Here is a 22,481-nt window from a genome sequence, read left to right on the forward strand (position 1 = left end):
TCCACATCACTAATTCTCTGCTCTGCCTCTTCTAGTCTGCTGATATTGGCTGCAAGTGTATTTTTGATTTCTTGAACTGTGTTGGTCATTCCCATCATATCTGTTATCTTTTTGCATATGTCTGCAATTTCCCCTCCCAGTGTTGTCTTCATGTTGTTAACCTCTTTCATTACTTTATCAAATTTGTCGGTCATAAATGTTCTGAGATCTTTCATTGCTTGTGCAAAGTTCTGCTCCCCTTCCTGATTTTTAGTTTGATTGGATTCAGCCATGTTTTCCTGATTACTGGTTTGATTTGTAGTTTTTTGTTGCTATCTCGTCATCATTTAATCTTGACGGGTTTATTCAGTTCCTTATATTCTTTGTCTACTCTTAGAGATTAGTTAGCTGTTGTTTTTGCATAAGTGTTATATCTTTTCTTTTTCACTTTGTTCTTCTTACTCTAATTTCTTGTTGCTGGTTAAGTTCACTTTAGAGGAAAATGTTAGTGCCGGGGAAAGGCAATTGTGTAAGCAAGGAAAACGTGTAAAGTAGTATTGGTGATATATGTTAACAAAGCAAGAATATGAGATCTGGGAGGTTGAAGGTTAGATTCATGTAAATTGTGTAGAGTTATAGCAGTAGGTAGAGTACCTATTATGAGGTAGATGACTGAATATGAGAGGAATATGTTATGCCCTAAAAAGCTATTGTTTTCATGAGAGAGGGAAAGAGAAAAGAAAGGTAATAGTTTCAAGAGTGGATAACAGACAGAACACAAAACAGAGGTATTAGAAATTAAGAGTTAGACACTTTGTGGATCAAAGAAAGGGAGGTGGGAGGTGGAATATAAGAGAGACAGTAGATGATGGTGGATATCAAGATGTAGGGGAAAGGGGATAGTGTTGGTAGCCTAAGTCAGTTCACACAGAAATGAGGCAGTGGAGGATGCGAAAACCCAGCAAATGTGAGGTGTTCCCTGCAGCACTTATTGTATAATTGAGTTAAAATGAAATAAGTAGAAAAAATTTTTTTAAAAAACCCTAAATAACTGAATTTAAAAAAAGACTTTAGGGGATATGCTGGGAGAAAAGACTAGGGGATAATGCAATAGTAGCATTCAGGACATTAAAAAAAATAAAAAAATAAGGTAAAATGAAAATACAAACAAAACAAAATGAAACGATAAAGAAAAAACGCAAAAGTTGAAGGCTAGGGCATTCAAGGATCTCAGATGGACCTTAGGGCATGATGGATTCAGGGGTGGAAAGTCTGAGTTATTGAAGACTCAAGAGGTGTGAGTCTCGGATATGGACCACCAGAATTTAGGGGATTCAGACCTGGCAATGTCAAATCTGGTCAATAGGAAGCCTAGGAGCCCTGCAGTGTAACACAGCCCTCAGGGAGCCCCGCAGCTGGGTGTCAGCCCTATAGGGGAAGTCAGATCCGCAAACTCTATATTATGTCTGAACCCTGCAATTCACTTACTCAGTAGGGTTTTTTTTTTAGTAGGTAAATTGACAATTCAGCTTTTGGACAGCTCCCACCCTGTGATTCCAAAAAACGGCCAGCTGAGGGCGCCTCTACACCGCAGTCAATTTACTGAAGCAGATCCGAAGCCTGCCGTGGGTTGGGTTCCAGTTGGAAATGCCCAAAAGGGATTCCAAAACCGGAATTCCCAAGCTTTGCGAAATATTCCCCAATCGGCTTCCTGACGTGTCCCCCTCCCTCACCGCACCCTGAAACTACCTCCCAATTATGTCCCTTTATTACTAAGAATCTAATTTCATTGCATATCGGCAGCTGGGCCTGGGGGGCGGGGCTCCAGGTGGAAGCTCTATTATTTGTGTCCGCAATCAAAAATTCCCCCGCTTCACAAAACACCATCTGTCTCCCCAAATCGATTCGCAAAGGCGTCCATTCCCTCAGCCTCCCAACGGCCGCCCAGGATTCGCGAATTCCCTAGCACCACAGAGCCACCAAAAGCGCAGCTGGAGCGCCCGATACCGCGGTTCCCCCGCCCCACCAAGGACTGAGCAACCCGTCTGCTGGTCTCACCTCCAGGCAATAGAAGCCAAATTATATCTTATAGACCAATCCTCTCCGTTACCTTTCCACCAAATCAATGTCCAGGCACTTCCTGCCCTGCAAAAATTCTGAAAAAGCCCGGCCTCGGAGAATCTCCAGTGGCGCCCAGCCTCCTTTTCCCACGAGAGACCGCAAGGCAAGTTCACTCAGCCACCATCTTGGCCCCTCCCGCCCCTGAACTCCCTTCTGGAATAATTTTAATAATATTGTTTCCATCAATTGCAAAAAAGGTACTGAACTAATGCAATGTGCTAACAATAGGGAAAATTGTTCATGTGTGGGGATATATGAGGACTCCATTTTCTGCATGATTTTTCTGTGAAACTATAATTGCTCTAATTTTAAAAAATGAGGAAATGAAAAAAGGTGAGAAACCCCCAAAAAGATGCAAGAAAAACAAAAATCATATAAAAAAGAAAGATTGTATTACATGGTACTCAAGAAGGACTGACTTGCATGAAATCTTAATAAAAGGTAATGGTAAAATAGGGAGTCATCAAAATAATGAAAATGAGATGAAGAAAGAAAAATTTAATGAAAAAACAAAGAAAACACATGACAGAGAAAAAAAACATGCAAATATTACATATTCCCAATGACTATCATATAAAATTACAGAAATAGTACCAATCATAGCAGTCATTACAATATACATGAATGGGCTTGATTCACTTAAAAAAGGAAAAAGAATTCTTGTGGGGCTCATACAGCAAATTTCAACTATATCCTCCAGAAAAAGAGACTATTCTAAAAAAAAAAAAAAAAGCCTATCCTAAAAAGCTTGAAATAAAAAGATGGAAAAATGAAAACAAATTTCTAGTTGCAATGTAGAATCTGAAGCCATATAGATAAAAATGAACTTTTGTACTACACATTAAAATCAATTGGTCTATATTGTGGATAGGATTATGTATTACACATGCATAATTTTGTAATATCAAGAATTGAACAATTGAAAAATATTGTTTACTAATTTAAGAAGATTTTCCAACTGTTTCATCATAAAAGATTTTTTGAAACCATTCTTTATTTTCATTACCAGAAAAATCTGTAGGAAAGCTTTTAAGCTCACAGAGGTGGATCAAGTTTTCCAAAGTTATAATGTTCACTTAAAAGTTTGAAATTTATCATCCATAACAAATATTTTCATTTGTGAGTCATTTCAATCATTCAAACACCCAAGTCATTTATTTATATTATGACTTCTTTTCAGTATCCAAAACTCTAGTCAGGAGTTCTTGTGTTACAGCAGTCAGTGGAGCATGAGAAAACTTGCAGTATTCTCACTATATGTTAAAACTTGCATGGATATTCACTATGCAGATACAATTTTCACCTCTGGTACAAGATCCCTGTACATAAAACTTACATGTTTTCTTTTTCTTCTCTACCTCCGCTTTAAGAGTTTTATTTTTTTGTTTTGCAGTGTGCTGGGTATCTTTCCCCTCCCCCATTTTCTTCATAGATTCCTTCAGGAAATGGTAAAAACAGAGTAGTATTTGCCATTTTTTTAGGCTTTATATAATGTTTAAGCTCTTTGGCAATATTATATTCTGATACCTGACAGCAGATATTATCATCACTATATACATTATAGTCCTTACCTCCTGACTTCTTGACTGTGTAGCAAACTCTTCCCTAATGTTGCAGTTTCATGAATTTTGGGGGGATTTGCTCAAACTCATGTATCCCACAAAAGTACAACCTAAGTCACAGTTTGGAAAGCATCCACGTGACCTGAAAATCTTGGTTATTTGAGGCTTACTCTGACTATGAACAATGGATCACATTTTTTAAATTTGAAATTTTTTATCAAATCAATTTTATTGATACATATTAATAAAGCATAAATCCGTCCCAAGTGTGCATTACTTCAATGACTCTTAGAGCACTTTCATTATTTCAATAATAATAATAAACAAAAAAAAACCTCGTCACCTCTCAATCTCTTTATACTTTCCCCCTGTACATTGCTGTGAATATTTTCCTTCTCTCTAGTATATTTGTATTTATATTTTCAGAAAGTAGTCTTAGATATGCAATATAACCCAATTCATGTTTTACATGAGTTTTTATGATCCTATACATGCCCCTGTTGCAGTTTTTAGCTTTCTTTCTAATAATATACATGACCATATGCTTTCCCTTTCAACCAAAGTCATACCTATACGAGAGCACTGCTAGTTTAAAAACACCATGGTATTCTTTAACCATTACTACTCATTTCCAAAGATTTAAAAACATCTTTTTTGTACCAATTGTGCATGGATTAACACCCTGTTTTCCATTCTCTACCCTCGTTCTATTTTTTTGTGACCTCTATTCTACTAATAATTATTAACTTCATGAGACTGCACAATATGTTTAGATCATTAATAGCACAGTCACATTATTTGTCTGTGTTTGACTTACTTCACTCAACATAATGCCCTTCAGGTTCATCCATGTTGTCATATGCTTCATGAATTCATTTTTCTTATTGCTGCATAATACTCCATCATGTGTATACACTACAATATGTTTATCCATTCATCAGGTGATGGACAGCTGGACTGTTTGCAACTTTTGGGATTTGTGAATAATGCCATCATGAACATCAGTGTTCAAATGTCTGTGTGTGTCTCTGCTCTCAGTTCTTCTGGGTATGTATACATAGTAATGGTCACACAGAAAGTTTATATTCAATTTCCTTAGGAACTGCCAAATAGTGCTTCACAATTGCTGTACCATCCTGCATTCCCACTAACAGTGAATAAACATTCCTATCGCTCCATATATTTTTCAACATATACAGTTTTCCAGCTTTTTAATACTGGCCAGTCTAATAGGTGTGAAAATATATATCATAGAAGTTTGATTTGCATTTCCCTAATGGCTAGAGATGTTGAACATTTTTCCATGTGTTTCTTTCACCATTTGTATTAATTCTTTGGACAATCATTTTTTCAAGACTTTTGCCCATTTTTAATTGGGTAGTTTGTCTTTTTATTCTTGAGTTGTGTGATCTGTTTGTATATCATGGATATTAAACCCTTATCAGAAATATGATTGCCAGATATTTAATCCCATTGTGTCAGCTGCATTTTCGCCTTTGGATAAAGTCCATCGAGGTGCAAAATTGTTTAATTTTGAAGAGGTCCCATTTAACAATTTTTTCCTTTCATGCTCGTGCTTTAGGTGTAAGGTTTAAGAAACTACCACCTACCACAAGATCTTGAGGATATTTTCCTACACTTCTAGGAGTTTCTTGTTTGTTGATTTTATATTAAATCCTTTGTACATTTTGAGCTAATATTTATATAAGATGTGAGATAAGTTTCTTCATTCTTTCTTTTGGCTATGGATATCCAGTTGTCCTAGCACCATTTGTTGAATAGACTGTAATGCCCCAGTTGGGAGGGCTTGACTGCCTTGTCAAAAATCACTTGACTGTAGATGTGAGGATCTATTTCTGAGTACTCAGTTCTGTTCCATTGGTCAATTTGTCTGTCTTTATGTAAGTACCTTGCAGTTTTCACCACTGTACCCAGGTAATATGCATTAATTTCTGGAAATGAGAGTCCTCCAACTTTGTTCATTTTAATGATCTTTTGGACTATCTCAGGACCTTTATCTTCCAAATAAATTTGATAATTGTTTTTTCCACTTCTGCAAAGAAAGTTATTGGAATTTTTATTGGGATTTCATTGAATATGAAAATCGGTTATGGTAGAATGACGTCTTAATGATATTTAGTCTTCCAATCCATGAACATGGAATGTCCTTCCATTTATTGAAATCTTCTTCAGTTTCTTTTAGCAATGTTTTGTAGTTCCTGAATACAGATCCTTTATGTCCTTTGTCAAGTTTATTACTAAATATTTGATTGTTTATGTTGTTATTATAAAAGAACTTTTTAAAATTATTTCCTCCTCAGATTATACATCAATAGTGTATAGCAACGCTATTGATTTTTGCATTGTAATCTTGTATCCAGCCCCTTTGCTAAAATCGTCTATTATTTCAAGTAGCTTTGGCTTTGTTGTGGATTTTTCAGTATTGTCTAAAGATTATCATCAGTGAATAGTGAATGTTTTAATTCTTACTTTCATATTTGGGTTCCTTTTGTTTCTATTTAGCATAATTGCTCTAACTAGAATTTCTAGCACAACATTGAATAAAAGGGGAGACAGTGGGCATCCTTGTCTTTTTCCTGATCTCAGCAAGAAAGTTTTGTCTCTTTCACCATTGAGTACAATGCTAGCTTCAGGTTTTTCATATATGTACTTTACCATATTGAGAAAACTTCTTTCTATTCCAATTCTTCGGTGTATTTTATCAATAAAGGATTCTGTATTTTGTAAATGCATTTTCTGCCTCAATTGAGAGGCAGAAAATTGAGAGGATTATATTATATTTCTTCTTCAGTTTACTAAGGTGGTTTATTTCACTAACTGATTTATTTGTGTTCAGCCACCCTTGCATACCTGGGATAGAACTTAATTGATCTTAGCATATAACTTTTAAAATGTGCTTTTGGATTCAGTGTGCAAGCATATTGTTGAGGATATTTATATCTAGATTTATTACAGACATTGGTCTGTAATTTTTTTTGCAGAATCCTTATGTTGTTTTGGTATTAGGGTGATTTGGGCTTCTTTCCTATTCAATTTTTTTAAAGAACTCAAAGAAGATTGGTATTAAATCATCTTTGAATGATTGGTAGACACCTGTGAAGTCATCTTGGGAGGGTTCTTTTAATATATATTTTTATTTTTTAAAACATACTTAATTAAATAAATGTTACAAAAAAAATAGGGAATTCCCAAATGCCCCACTCCCTGCACCACCCACATTTTTCCACTTTAACAACATCCTTCATTAGTGTGTTACATTCATTACAATTGATGAAAACAATTTGAAGCTTTGCTACTAAGCATAGATTATCGTTTACATTGTAGTTGACACACTCTGCATCTTGGGATGTTTTTGATGACGTTTGGAGAGTTTGAGGATCACAGAAGGGTCACAACAGTGGCAGAGGAGGATTACTGGTGTGTGTCATTCATGATGGGGGGATGTGTGGGGAAGGACACACTTAGAGCATGCCACTAAGGCATATGAATATGTTCAAGTGTTTGTGTGGTGTTGTCTTCATAATTGGAGACACACATAATAACTAAAAGAATACTGAATGGCCATCCTGTGGATTCCTGCTACATCTCTATTAGAACAGCAAGAATATCCTGAGTACATGGGTGGTACCTAGTGAAGGAATATAGACTATTACACAGGCCCTTGATATTGATGATTGTACTTAAGACACTTTCTTGTGAAATTGAAACTGAGCCTAGTATTATATATTGCATAAGGGTTATGTCCTGAAAGCCTCCTTATTGCTCAAATATGGCCTTTCTCTTAGGCAATCTCAGCTTTAAATGCACAACATTCTCCTCGACATTGGACATGACTCTTGTCTTTAAATGCACAATGTTCTCCTCGACATAGGACATGACTCCTGTGGATGAGCCTCCCTGACCCCAAGGGTTTATTATCAGGTACTAACTAGCAATGCATATGGAAAATGATCTTTACCAAAAGAGGAGAGTATTAAATACAGATGTGTTTTTATGGCTAATGAATTTCAATATGAGTCTAGGTCATTCCAGAGGTTATGCTTATTCATATGTCAGCAGGCTCTCATTGACTGTCATAATGAACAGTGCCTTAAACAGTGGGGTTTATGTGGGTTCTAGAGAAATCTCTTAACTTTTTAAAAAAGTATTTATTTATTTATTTTTACCCCCCCCCCTTGTGGCTTGTTCCATTATTGCTGTCTCTTCTCTGTGTCCATTCACTGCAAGTTTTTTCTGTATCTGCTTGTTTCCCTTTGCTGTGTCATTTGTGTACCAGCTTTCTGCAGTGCACGGACCATCAGCTCTCCACAGTGAATGTGTGAGCTTGCCTTCACAAGGAGGCCCTGGGACATGAACCCAGGGCCTCCCATATGGTAGATGGGAGCCCAAATAATTGAGTCACAGCCACTTCCCTCTCTTAACTTTTAATTAGTTTGTTGAATTCTTCCATTTCTGCTAGGGTCATTTTATGTGGTATGTGTGTTTCTAGGAATTTACCCACCTCATTTATATTGTCTAGCTTTTTTGGCTTACAGTGGTTTATAGTATCCTCTTATGATGTCTCTTATTTCTGCAGGGTCAGTCATAATGCTCACAGTCTAATTTCTGATTTTATTTATTTGTGACTTCTCTTTTTTGTTTGTCAATTTTAGTTAAGGGTTTGTTGATTTTTTGTTCTGCTACTGAGGGCTACAGAGACACACAAGTTCTACAGTCAAGGAAGATTGCTCTGGAGTTCAGTGCCTTGTCAGTGGTCCCTACTTTGGAATTTGTGCTCCTGAGTGTGATGGAGTTGGATTTAGATGAGACCACTCTACACATGTCTCTTCTGTCACTTTTAATGAACTTGTGGTTGGCACTGGGGTTGGTATTTACTAAGTAGACTTGAATCTCTGAACTAGCCATGTGCCAGATAGGCCCTGAGCCTTGGCAGAGTTTCAACTCCTACTCTTTGGTTCATTGGACTTACCCAGGTCAGCTAACAGGGAGGCGATGATGGTCAACCCCCACACCAGACAACCAGGAAAGTCTACAACTGCAAGCAGGAGAATTTGTAGCCATCAGCTATGTGGGATTTAAGCCCTTTCTCTATTTGGGGGTGGAGTGGACATCACCATCACAGGGTCCAAAGGATGGAGGAATAAAATATGGATTACTGTGGACTTACTGGTATTTTGCTATAGAACTATGGTGACTTTAGCAATAAAAGCTGTTCGTACTCCTTTGAATTTCCTGGCTGGCCAGCAGATGGTGCAAATTAGTGAACTTTACCACTGATAAGTTCCTTTCTTTTTATTTTTTGACATGGATGAATCTTTTTATTTATTTTATTTTTTAATTTTTAATTGCATTTTTAAGGACACATAGATCACAAAAAATGTTACACTAAAAAATATAAGAGTTATCCATATACCCACACATACCCTACCCCATTCCACCTACATGAACAATCTCTTTCATCATTGTGGAACATTCATTGCATTTGGTGAATACATTTTGGAGCACTGCTGCACCCCATGGAAAATAGTTTACTTTGTAACTCTCCCCCAGTACATACAGTGAGTTATGGAAGGATATATAATGCCCAAATTCTGTCTCTCCAATATCATTGAGGACAACTCCATGTCCCAAAAATACCCCCACATCACATCTCTTCTTCCCTCTCTCTTCCCACAGAAGCTACCATAGCCACTTTCTCCACATCAATGCTACAATTTATTCCATTGCTAGTCACAATACTTCTATAGTAGAACACCAGGAAGTCCACTCTAATCCATATTTTATTCTTCCATCCTGTCAACCCTGGGATGGTGATATCCACTCTACCTCTATATCAATAGGGGGCTTAGATCCCACATGGTTGATGTATCTGATTCTCCTGCTTGCAGTTGTAGACATTCTCAGTTCCTTGATGTGGTGCTTGACCATCTTTGACTCCATGTTACCTGAACTGTGTAAGACCAAAGAACCAAAGAGTAGCAGTTACAACTCTGCTGAGGCTCAGGGCTCAGCTGACACATGGCAAGTCCAGAGATTTAAGTCTCCTGAGTATACACCAACTCCAGTGTCAACCACAGGTTCAATAAATGACAGAAGAGGTGTATGTAGAAGGATCACATGTGAGTTCAACCCCATCACACTCAGGAACTCAATTTCCAAAGTAGGGTACACTAACAAGGCACTGAACTCTAGAGTCACCTGCCATGACTTTAGATCCTGTGCGTCTCCATAGCCATCAAGAGCAACAGTACCTGGGGTGGTATCTACTTTGACTGTCTCTGAGGTCCTCCCAAGGTGTGCATAGGCATAACCCCTCTGATGACCTCCCAACTCCTTTTTGAAGACTCTTAGCCATATAATCTCATTTGTCTTTACCATTTCCCCCGTTTATTCAAGGTCTTTTTCTAGTTGCATCACCATTTAATGATTGGTAGTAATCCCTCAGCACCAGGGAGGCTCATCCTCAGGAGTCATTTCTCTTGTTGCAGGGGAAGTAATGCATTTACATGCTGAGTTTGGCTTACAGAGTGGCCACATTTGAGCAACATGGAGTCTTTCCAGAGGTAACATTTAGGCACCCTGCAGCTCTAGGCCTAGTTGAAATTTCAGGCACAAAGTCTCATAAGTATAGTCATCCATACCAAGGGCTCATCATTAGACCATCCTTCTTCACTGGTCTTTGCGCTTGCACTTGGGAGATTGTTGTTGTTCCATTGTGGAATGTGACAGAGCTCCCATGGCTAGGAACACAGCACTCCCTCTGTTGTCCTTTGTAACTGTAACTACTATGAAAATACCCAACAAATATCTGAACGTTTTTATATATCCTATATACATACATTGGACAACTCTATCCCATACATATGTCCACAGAGGGGTTCAAATATGACAGGGGAGGAACACTGGTGTGGAGTGTTATTGATGATATATTTCTTTCAATCTCTGGCTTTCTTATGTTTCTGGTATGGCCACAGCAGTGATGTAAACCAGCTTCTGCTGGCTGAATTCACTGAATAGAAGCCTTTTAAATCACCAGCTCTCTTTCCTTGTAATAACTAAGAATTAGAAAGATGTCTGTTCTCTTCTCATTCACCTGCAGTGAGCCAGTCATTTTTTTTTGAATTTTTAAATTTTTTATTAAAATTATTTATTTTTAAAAATTACATTCAAAAAATATGAGGTCCCAATCAACCCCACCGCCCCCACCCCAACTCCCCCCACAACAACACTCTCTCCCATCATCATGACACATCCATTGCACCTGGTAAGTACATCTCTGAACATCACTGCACCCCATAGTCAATGGTCCACATCATAGCCCACACTCTCCCACGTTCCATCCAGTGGGCCCTGGGGGGATCTACAATGTCCCGTAATTGTCCGTGAAGCACCACCCAGGACAACTCCAAGTCCCAAAACCGCCTCCACATCTCATCTCTTCCTCCCATTCCCTGCACCCAGCAGCCACCATGGCCACCCTTCCCACATCAATGCCACATTTTCTCTGTGGACATTGGATTGGTTGTGTCCATTGCACTTCTATGTTAAGAGGGGGCTTAGATTCCACATGGATACTGGATGCACTCCTCCTGCTTTCAGCTGTAGACACTCTAGGCTCCATGGTGTGGTGGTTGACCTTCTTCAACTCCATGTTAGCTGAGTGGGGTAAGTCCAATAAATCAAAGTGTAGGAGCTGAAGTCTGTTGAGGCTCTGGGCCTGGGTGTCTTATTATCAGTCCAGAGATTCAAATCCCCTAAATATATCTTAAACTGTCATTTTATTTAAGTTTAAAGTCTTGAGGGTGAGTGATGAGATCACTTCCTACCCACTATAGGGTTTAGTACCTCATGTTTGTTGTTTTGGGTTCTTTGTCTCTCTGTTCTTTCCATTTATGGAATTTGCATAGTACTGTCCTCTTCTGCTGACTTCAAAAGCAGGTATCTCAGACAGCTTTCTGCCCTTTCTCTATTGTTTTTGTGAGAGAATTATTTCCGAGTCCTGCCTAATTACTCTAATACCATCTTTCCAGAATTCCTACATCCTGGGTCTCTCTTATTCCTAGATATTTGATTATTTTACCTGCTTTGTGCATGGATTTTTTTTCTTGATTTCATCCTATGATTGTTCATTCCTTTTGTATAGAAACACTACTGACTTTTGTGTTTTGTTTTTGTACTTTGCCACATTGTTTAATTCATTTATTAGTGTTAGTTGTTTTGTTATGGATTTTGCATGATTTTCTGTATATAGGATCATGTAATTTGCAAATGAGGAAAGTTTTCCTTCTTGTTTTTAATTTTGATATCTTTCATTTCTTTTTCTTGCCTAATAGCCCTGGTAAGAACCTCCAGTACAATAAATAACATTGGCAACAAGGGCATCACAGTCTTCTGCCAGGTCATAGAGGTAAATCCTTCAGTGTTTCACCATTAATTTAGATATTTGTTTTGGACTTTTAATGCATGTGCCATATTATGTTGATGCAGTTTATTTCTATCTCTTTTGTTCCAAGTGTCTTTATGAAGAAGTGGTAGTGTATTTTGTCAAATGACTTTTCTTCAGGTGAGATGATCATTTTATAATCTCTTTATTATGATAATGTGTTGTATTACATTAATTGCTTGTCTTATGTTGAACAAAACTTGCTTGCCAAAGGTAAATCCCACTTAATCATAGTGTATAATTCTTATATTATACTGTTGGATTCAGCAGGCTAACATTTTGTTGAGGATTTTGCACCTATATTTGTATGTGATATTAGCCTATAGTTTACTTTTCTTATGTTACCTCTATCCTGTTTTATGTGAGGATTCTATTTGTGCTGTAGAATGAATTTTGGAGTGTTCTTTCTTCTTCAATTTTTTGGAAGCCTTTGTACAGAACTGGAGTAGTCTTCTTGGAATGTTTGGTAGAACAGGTAGAAATTCTTAGGGCAGGTTTCAAGCTGGAAACTCTGTTGAAGGTTTTTGATGAATTCCCAAGGAGAAGCTGAAAGACTGAAGGATAGATGGAAATTCTCTTTTCTGGCTGCTATAATCATATGTTTTCATTTTAAAGCTTGCTATTATTGGATGAGACACTTTGCACTGATGAAGGCAATCTCTTCAGGTCTTTGTAGATGTAATCAGTCATAGATCCAATCAACTTACTGATCATTATGTCCACAAAATGCCCACACAGTAACAATCAGGCCAGTGCCTGCTTGGCAAAACAACTGGTACCATAACATAGCCAAGGTGACACATGAAACTAACCATCACATTTTTTACCCAAAGAATGGTCCATTTGCATTCATGAAGACTCTATATTCTGATTTTCATGAGAGAAATGTTCTATATATGTCTGTTAGGTCTATTTTATTTTGAGTAATGTTCAAGTCTTCTATTTCCTTATTGATTTTTTGACAAGAGGTTCTATCAACTATTGAAAGCAAAGCAAGGGTCTCCTACTTTTAATGTAGAACTGTCAAATTTTCCCTTCAAATACGTCAGTATTTTCCTTTCAAATATGTCATATATTTTGGGGTGTTGCTGTTAAATACGTATAATGTTACATAATATTATTGAACTGTCCCTTTTATCAGTGTATAATGACTGTCTTTGTCCTTCATACCAGTTATTTACTTAAAGGCTATTTTACCTGATGCTAGTGTAGCTACCTCAGCTCTCTTTGTGTTACTATTGGCATGATATATTTTTTCAATCCTTTCACTTTCAACCTATATTTTTATTTGAATTTAAGGTTAGTTTCTTGCAGACAGTGTAGAGTTGGGCAATTCTTTTAATCCATTTTTCCATTTCCACTCTTTAACTAGAAAGTTTAATCCATTTTCACTGAAAGTCACTACTGATAATGCAGGCCTTTCTACTGAATTTCGCTATTTAACATTTGCATTTCTTATACATTTCTTATCCCTCAATTCTTCACCCACTAACTACTTTTTATTTATTTGATTTTTTTGTGTTGTACCATATTACATAACTGCCATTTTCTATCTAAAATATTTCATCTATTTCCCTTCTGGTTACCTTAGGGTAAAAAGTTAACATACTAAATATATAACAATCATATGGGTTTGATAAAAACTTAACTTCAGTAGCATACACACATACTTTTCCAAGCCCTTATGTCACCAAACTTCATGTTTGTTTTTGTTAGCATTTATATCTCCATATATTGTGTGCCTACAACCAGTGATTTGTCATTACTCTTTATATATTTTCATTGTAGAACCTGTAAGAAGAAGTGGAGTTACATAGCAAAAAATACACTACAATAATACTGTCATTTATAATTACATAAATGTCTACCTTTAAATCAGGTCTTAATATATTATGTCATTTTGAAACACTGTATAGTGTCCCTTAGGATTACTTATAGGGAAGGTCTATTGCTGATCAATTCCCTCAGCTTTTATCTGGGAATGTCTTAATTTTTCCTTTATTTTGATCAAAAGTGGAAATACATTCTTGTTGGCAGTTGTTTTCTTTGAGCACTTTATATTTTGACCCACTGCTTTTTTTACCTTCTTTATTTCTATTAAGAAATCAGCACTCTTTCTGATTGTGTCTCTCTTGTGCATAACATGTTACTTGACATTTTTAGCTTCCACAACTCTCTCTGTTTCTTTTGCAATTGACACTGTACTCAATATAGTGGGTGTATTTTTCTTCATGTTTTTTCCTCTTTGGTATTCTCTGGGCTTCTTGGATGTTCATATTTATATCTTTTGCTAAATTTGGGGAGTTTTCTGTCGTTAACTATTGAATATTCCTTCTGCTCCTTGCTCTGTTTCTTCTACTTCTGGGATTTCCTTTGTGTATGCATTGATATGTTTGATGGTGTCCCAGAGGTATCTTAGACTATTTTCACTATTTATAATATGTTTTTTCTTTTTCTCCTTGACCTCACTCATTCAAGTGCCAAATATTTGAGTTCTCTGATTCTTTCTTAAGTCAGCTTCAATCTTCTGTTGAATCCCCCATGGGAAATTTTCACTTCAATTATCGTGGTTTTCACTACAGGTAATTTTGTTTGGCTCATATTTTTAAAATTCTATCTCTTTACTAAAATTCTTACATAGCTTTTTTTAATTTATTTACTGTTTTCCTAATACCCTTCATTGCTTTCTCTGTTCTTCCATTCATCTCATTGAGCATTTTTAACATATATTTAAAGGCTTTGTTCGGCATGTCCAAATTCTCATCTTCATCAGTGATGTTTTTTTAATTTTTATCATTTTCCTTTGGATATGCCATCATTCTCAGTGTCTTTGTTCTGTAGTGTTTTGTAGAGCACTGTACAATTCAATATTTAAAAATGTTAACTCTGAGATTTTCCCTGTGATGTCTGTTTCTTGATTTTGTTTCCAACAGCCTGAACAGCTTCTCAAACCATTTGAGCAGAGTTACCCCACCCACCACAGGGGACCAGCATGTAGGGGAGTTGATCTGAAAACTCAGATATCATGGACTGGAAGCTGTGCATTAGTTTCATCCTGGGAATGCTGGCAACTTCAACCTTAATCACACTTCCACCAGAAGCTGCTCAACTGAGAATTAAGGCATGAAAAAAACCTTAGGGCAACAGGGAAAACTGGATAAAGAATTCTACCTGCTGGGTATGTTAGGAATGTGCAGATTTGATGAGATGTCAAAGAGAAGATTGGTGGCCTTTAGGATCTCCTCTGCGGAGTACATTGAAATAGATCTACATGACCTTCATTGGTCACCTAGGAGAGTTTGAATGGGAAACCTGAGCCAGAAAGTTTGTCTCCAGGGAGAAACTCCTACCAAAATTAGTCCACCAGGTAATAGCAGCAAGAGAAAACAAAAACTATATTAAACATACAGAAAGGCAAATAAAAAACAAATGAAGCAGGGAAAGATGGATGATTAGAGAGCCAGAGGGTTCACTTATCTCCCAGAAAACTAACTAGAGCACAGGTATAGATGGCCTGCAGGGTTATTCTGTGGCTTTGGCTACCAGGGGAAGGCTAGATGCCACCCAGAAGTGAGAGGAGATAAGGAAAGGGTTCTTGGCTGGAAGAAGAGAAACTTTGAATAAAGCTGTAACAGCAGCTGCTATTCCCCAACCCTCACCTTTGGGGAAAACAGTAGCCACAGGTTCCTGACGGGAGTGGCACAGACTGAACAGGTTGCAAGGGTCCTCTTCCCCAAGTGAGGGGAGAGAGAAAGACACAGCCTACAGAAAATTCAGATTTTGTCCTATGAACTTGGTCTGCTGCTTTGGAGTGGTTGAGTATTTCCAGGTTAGGTGGGGCCATAAAGTTGTCCTGAGGGCCAGGACAGTTAAAGAAATTTTGCATTCTCAACACCCTCCTTAATGCCCTGGGCTGGTTGCTGAGGACACAGAGAGAGGGAGGGGGCATCTGGCCAAAGGAGGAGAACATCTTCTGAGAAAGTATGATTGTTAGACTTGGCTAAACCTTGGGATATTGTTTCTGTACCACCTGCCTGTGTGGAAGTGCAGTGAATCCATGCTTGCCTAGCATCTAAAGTCTGAGCTGACAAATCTTCCAAAGAGGGTTACCATTTGATGTCAGACCAGCATAATGTAAAAAAGGGGCAAAACAATAAATAAAACATATAAATAAGAGGAAATCAGGTGTTTTTACTGACTCCTATCATTAAGGATTATGGTAAATCTCCTGGACCTCATTCATGGGTCTTTATTCCTAGTTTAAGTCATTAAACCATGACAATTCTATACATATAGAACAAGTTGAAATAAGAATCAAATAATAGTGGTAGCACACAACTACTCAAATGTGAATCTCTAGGCAAGAGAGAGAAACTGGATATCAGAGTAAATTCAGCAGCATAATCAAATGCCTAGACATCAGCAAAAATTACAAACCATGCTAAATAAAAGGAAAATATGACACAGGCAAAGGAAAAATTCAAAATTCCAGATGAGACACAGGACTTGAAACAGTCAATTAAGTTCATGCAAATCTACTAAATCAAATCAGGAAATTAAATGACGTCTAAAGAAATAAAATACATTAAGAAGACACTGGAAAAGCAAAAAGACAAATGTGAAAAGTTGGAATGAAAAATAGCAGCGTTTAGGGGAATGAAAGACATAATAAGTGAGATTAAAATAACAGGGAGGTGAAGATGGTCAACCACCACACAAAGGAACTAAGAGTATTACAACTGCAAGCAGGAGAATTGCTTCCATCAGTCATATGGAATATAAACCTTTTCTTGATTTAGAAGTGGAGTGGACATCACCACCCCAGGGTCCACAATGTGGAGGAATAAAATATGGATTAGAGTAGACTTACTGGTATTCTACTATAGAAAAATTGTGAGTCTAGCAATGGCAGAATTTGTATCATTGATGTGGAAATGATGTCCATGGTAGTTGCTGAGGGCAGAGAGAGGGGAAAAGGGTATATGGGAACCTCTTGTATTTTTAATGTAACACTTTTTGTGATCTATGTATCTTTAAAATAAAACAATAAGAGTAAATTAAAAATACAATGAAAGAATGCAACAACAGAGAAAAGAATAGCTGAAATCAAAAAGAGAAAAACAGAAAGAAAAGAATGGGAAAAATTTAACAAGAGCTCAGGGAGTTGAATGATAGCATGCAATGCTTCAACATACATGCTATAGCAGTTTCAGAAGGAAAAGAGAAGGGAAAAGGGGCAGAAAGAATACTTGAGGATTAATGACCAAAAATTTCCCAACTCTCAAGCAAGACATGGATATTTGTGTCCAGGAAGCAAAGCATACTCCAATTAGAATAAATCCAAATAGACCTACCACAAGATATAAACAAAGCATTCCAAATGACAAATGACAAAGATAAACAGAAAGTTCTGAAAGCAGCAAAGGAGCAGTGAAACATCACATACAAATGATGTCTGGTAAGACATACTACAGATTTCTCTTCAGAAACCATGGAAGAAAGAAGGCAGTGGCATGAAATAAGGCACAGAAACAGAAATATTGCAAGACAAGAGTTCTTTATCTGACAAAACAGTCCTTAAAATGTGATGGTGAGATTAAAATATTCACAGATACACTGAAACTAAGAAAGACCATATGCAAGAATCCTGCTCTGCAAGAAACAATAATGGGAGTTTTGCAGTCAGAAAAGAAAAGACAAGGGAGTGAGGCTTGGAGGAAAGTATAAAATGGACTATTAGAAAGGGTAAGAAGAAGGTTAAAATACAACAATAATATATGACGTATGAAAGCCAAAGGATAAAATGTTTGAATTAAGCGATGCCTTTACAGAAATAATAGTCTCTGTTAATGGAAAAATGCCCTAATCAAAAGTTGTAGGCTAACAGAATGGATAAGGAAACATGAGCCATCCACATGCTGCTTGCACAGGATTCAGCTTAGACACAAGGATGCAAGTAGACTGAAAGTGAAAGACTGGGAAAAGATATTTCATACAAATCATAATTAAGAGAGAACATACCTGTATGAGACAAAACAGATTTTTAATACAAAAAAATGTGAGGAGAGCTGAAAAAAAGGTATTATATATTCATAAAAGGCAAAATCCAACAGGAAGCAATAACAGTAATAAATATCTATACAGCTATTCAGGGTGACCAAAAATATTTGAGGCTATCTCTGGAAAACATGAAAGGAGAAAAAGACATCTCTACCATAATAGCTGAAGTCTTCAACAAGCCATTCACTTTAAAGGCAGAACTAGACAGAAGATCTACAAGGAAACAGAGAGCTTGTACAATATGATAAATGAGCTCAACCTGTCCAACATATACAAAACATTGCACCCCAAATCAGCAAGCTATACATTGTTCTCAAATGCTTATGGATCTTTCTTAAAGACAGACCACATGTTGGGCTACAGAAGAGACATCACTGAATTTAAAGAGATTGAAAATATACAAAGCATCTTTTCTAATCATAATAAAATGAAGGTAGAAATTAATGATAGGTGGAAAATGGGGAAACATGCACAGAAATGTAGGCTAAAGAGCACACTCCTTAACAATCAGTGGGTCAAAGAAAAATTTTCAAGAGAAATTAGTAGATATTTTGAGAAAAAATGAAAATGAAAACACAACACATCAAAACCTATGGGAGGAGTCTTGTGGGAAGATGGCATCTGTTTAGCCAGGCAGAGTTCAACTCTCTCACAAAGACAATGGAGAGAGTCAAAAGCTATATGAGGTACCTACTTTGGTGGAGAGCAGACCAGAAAAGTGCCTCACTAATCCCAAGAGGGTGAGGACCAGAGAGAAAAAGAACTGGAAACAAGAATCATGAGTTACCAAACACTCATGGCATCCAGGAAGGGCTTCCCTCACCACCAAGATTTTAGCCTGGGGTAAAACCCCTTGCTCACAGCACCCAATTGAAAGGGCAACAGACATCTTCCTCCCTGTCAACTGTTACAAGGGAAAAGGGAGATGAAGTTGGGGGTAATTCTTTCAGTGAATTTAGTTGGCTAGCTGAGCCTGCTTTGAATCTTGGCTTTGCCCAGACCAAAACACAGGAAAGCATAATTTGAAACACTTCTGTGTAAAGGCGCACCAATGAGGGCCTTCTGTGGGCTAGTCATCTGTGGGAAACAAAGGCACGGTGGTGCTGTTTCCATGGTTATGCTGTTAACAAAGGAATGCAGAAAGTAAACAGGACTGAAACTGTCCAAGGCTGGCAATATTATGAGAAAACACACTTTGTAGTCTGAGAGGGCACTATGACTTGTACTCTGAGATAAGATGTTAGTCCTGCAGCTTGGGAGAATTTTTAGAGTGCAGCTGCATGCTACCACTTGTGCTTACAGTAGCTTGAGTATATATAATGTTACTTGTAAACAATAAAGTTGTCTGATGAGTTTCAGGATTCAATGCTCTCAGAACGCCTGATCCCAATCTCTCTTTGTCTTTCAATCCCGATACCCTTCAGGCCGACATTCCAACAGTCAACTGGATATTGAAAGGTCAAAAACTGCTTTTGGTCCTCTCTTTTCCCTAATGCCTGGAACAAAATTTGTGTGCCATTAATGAGTCCCTTTCACAATTTTGACTACTCAACCTGTGCAATTTTAAAGCCTTAATACCAAAGAAGAGCTGTGAAAAAAAAATAAAGCATAATAGTCAAGGGAAAGTAATTGGCTATGAGAGTAAATTCACCAATATGTTTAGATATCTAGATATAAGCAAAAAATTACAGACCATACTAGGAAACAAGAAGATATGGCACAGCTAAAGTAACAAACTGAACATCCTGAAGAGATACAAGATTTAAGACAATTAATGATAATCACAACATCCTCCTATATCAATTTAAATTATTGAAAGAAAATATGATTAAAAGATAAAAGATATTAAGACAAAAGGTTAGAATAAAGAACAATTTGAAACCCTGCAAAGAAAATAACAGAGTTAATGGGGTGAAAGACACAATGGATGGGATTAAAAATATATTAGAAGAGTTCAAGGAAAATGGAATTGTAGTAGGTAGGCAGAGCCCAGCTCTCTCAGAAAAAAAGAATGGAGAAAGGACAAAAACTTATCTGAGGGAGTTGCTTTGGAGCTATATAGACTGGAAAAAATGCTATGTATCCTCCAGGAGGGAACTAAACTGATAAAGAAAACAGGAAAATTGTGAATTTCTCTCCCCTGTGAATGGAAATGGCACATATGCCCCACCTTCAAGGCCAATAGCCTTGGTAGCGCTCATGACTCACTGCAATCAACTGAGTGGGAGGCAGCATTTCCTGGGAGGAAAAGGGAGCTAGCAGAGGGTTAAGAGTGGTTTCTTTTCAGTGAGTTTGGCCAGTTTAGTTCCCTTTGTATCTTGGAAGGAACCGAGGAGGCTGTGGGAAGAGGAGTGAGGGGGGGATCTGATCAGGCAGGTTATCATACTCATCTGACTTTGGAAGAGAGGAACTAAGGTACAGAAGGGGAAAAATCAGACCCCTAAACAGCCCTGCTTGGCAAACAGTTAGAATTTTAACTTGCCTGAGGGAAATGGAAGCAGGAAGACTCACATAAACTGTCAGAAGACTACTTAACCTGTGGAACCAGTGGAGATCAGTGGAGGAAATCTTGCCTTGCATATATAAAGTCCCTGGATCATGTCCCAGGTATCCTTAGAGAAGTGATCCATTGGGATATCAAGCACCCAGTTGGTACCTTATGACAGGCAGCATAGAGACAGATTTTTTCAAGGTTTTCTCCAATCTGTTATTTTTAAATTTTAAACAGTTCCTTTTTTCTTTATCTTAATTGCTACATCCCCTGCAGAGGGCAGGCTGAAAGGTGATTGATTGATGAGCACCAGCACCCTGCGATGCTCCTTAGGGCCTTAAGAAGGAAGGCTGTTTTTTTCTGGACTGTTTTTCTCTTTTGTTGTTGTTGTTATTCTTGTTTTGTTTCTCATGTGTTGTCTTTCTCATTTCTATGTTTCCATTTTGTTTTTACTTATTTTTCTACATACTCTATATTCTGTTTTCTGTTGGTTTTTTTCCCTTTTATTTGGCCTTCATTTTTTAAAAAATGTCTCTTTTTTCTCTTCTCTTTTCCTCTCTTCTCATTATTCCATCCTTTTAATTCATTGTTTTTCTTTATTTTGTTCCTTGTTTTATTTTTTTCTATCCCACCATTTTTATTCTTATTCCTTTGTTCTTTTGATGATGTTTTTATTTGTATTATTTATTTTCCTAGCTTTTGTACAGTTTCTCTTCTTTAGTCTTTATTATTACTATTATTCTTTTTCTCTTCTATCTCTTTCTTTTTCTATGGTCCAAATATTTTTCTCTGGGGAACACAGACAACTGTAAGGATACAGAATAAAAAGGTTGGAGGATAGGGGAAGAAAGTTATTGGTAAGAATAACTAAAAAAAGAAACAAAAACAACACATACCATTCATAAACCTAAAGAAAATATGGCTAAGGTAACTACATCCTTAATATTATTAATATTGAATTACTATTATATATTATATATATATTACTTATATTATATATTATATTTTATATATATAACTATATATATTTTATATATATATATATATATTACTATGAATAGTTAATGGTTTAAACTCTCCAATCAAGAGACACAGGTTTTCAGGATGGATAAGGAAATATGACCCATCTATATGCTGTCTACAAAAAACTCACCCTAGACCCAGGCATGAAAGGAGATTGCAAGTGAATGGTTGCAAACAATTTTACATACAAATATAAACAAAAAAAAGGTGAGTAGCTATAATAATATCAGACAAATAGACTTTAAATTCAAAACTATTGTAAGAGACAAAGAAGGACACTATATATAATAAAAGGGATGATCTATGAATAAGAAAGGACTATCATAAACATTTATGCACCTAACCAGGGTGTCTCCAAATACATGAGGCAAACAATACCAAACTGGAGAAATAGAAACTTCTACAATTATAGTGGTGGACTTTAAAACACCTTTATCAGCATTAGACAAAACATCTTAATGGAGGATCAATAAAGAAACAGAGGCTTTCAAAAATACATTAGATAATTGATATTTAATAGATATACACAGAACATTACTCCTAAATACAGTGGGATATACATTCTTCTTGAGCACACATGGATCATTCTCCAGGATGGATCACAGTCTAGGCCACAGAATGCCTCTCAAAAAGTTCTGAAAAATTGAAATTACACTAAGTAATTTATCTGACCACAATCGAATGAAGCTGGAAATCAGTAACAGGCAGAGAACCAGTTTAGGCACAAAGATATGGAAGTGAAACAACACACTCTTATAGTCTGTGGATCAAGGAGAAAATT

The sequence above is a fragment of the Dasypus novemcinctus genome, chromosome X (assembly GCF_030445035.2).
Source record: "Dasypus novemcinctus isolate mDasNov1 chromosome X, mDasNov1.1.hap2, whole genome shotgun sequence".
Taxonomy (NCBI): Eukaryota; Metazoa; Chordata; class Mammalia; order Cingulata; family Dasypodidae; genus Dasypus; species Dasypus novemcinctus.